Source organism: Meleagris gallopavo, chromosome 4, assembly GCF_000146605.3.
Source record: "Meleagris gallopavo isolate NT-WF06-2002-E0010 breed Aviagen turkey brand Nicholas breeding stock chromosome 4, Turkey_5.1, whole genome shotgun sequence".
Classification (NCBI taxonomy): domain Eukaryota; kingdom Metazoa; phylum Chordata; class Aves; order Galliformes; family Phasianidae; genus Meleagris; species Meleagris gallopavo.
Window position 1 is genome coordinate 35,481,115 of NC_015014.2, and position 793 is coordinate 35,481,907.

The window sequence follows — 793 nt, forward strand, 5'->3', positions numbered from 1 at the left end:
AACGCAGAAGGTCCCCGCTGAAGGATGGAAATGGGAAAATGCATGGAATACCATTTATTTACACTATTTTGGAAACATGAAAGGTTGAGCTGACCCTTCCATGATTCAAATCTGTGTTTACAGCATCATTCATCATCTCAGAATGGGTTTGTTCCAGTCTCCTTGAACAAAACTATTTTCTCCTCACATTTGCCGCACAGAATTGGCTGAATTTCAATTCTGAGGTGCACGGTACAAAGAACAGTTCTGGAGTGAAAGGTGTCAAGCTGGCAAAAATTGAAAATTAGATTGGTATAAAATCTAATTTTTCTAATATAGGAAGTGTTTAGATTTTCCTCTGTAATATAATTTAACCCTAGAAAGCTGCATAACAATCATGTATCTTGGCAATGGGTATAGGTTTCAACCTTAACTGGATGAGCTAAAGGATTTTAATAAGAAATTATGCAACAAATATGTGGAATTTGTGTTGCATACAGTAGAAGAAAATGCTTTGCACTTCCAAGCGCTGCATGTTTGCTGGAATCCACCCAGCGGTAGTAGCATCAAGAGCACTTTTTAGCCAGCTTGCTGGGTGACCTTTGCTTGATTTTGGTCACACCACACTGTTGCACAAAAAAAAACCATTATGCCGGGTGATCTTACCAGTGACCCAGTAAGAGTACGAACCACAAACTCTTGCAGTACTGTGATTTTTCTGGAGCCTCTGTTAGCATTTGAGGATGGGGTGGGCTGCTAGGGGCTCCCCTTGCATACTTGCCTGAAGCACTCTCCTTCCAGAAAAAATGACTCA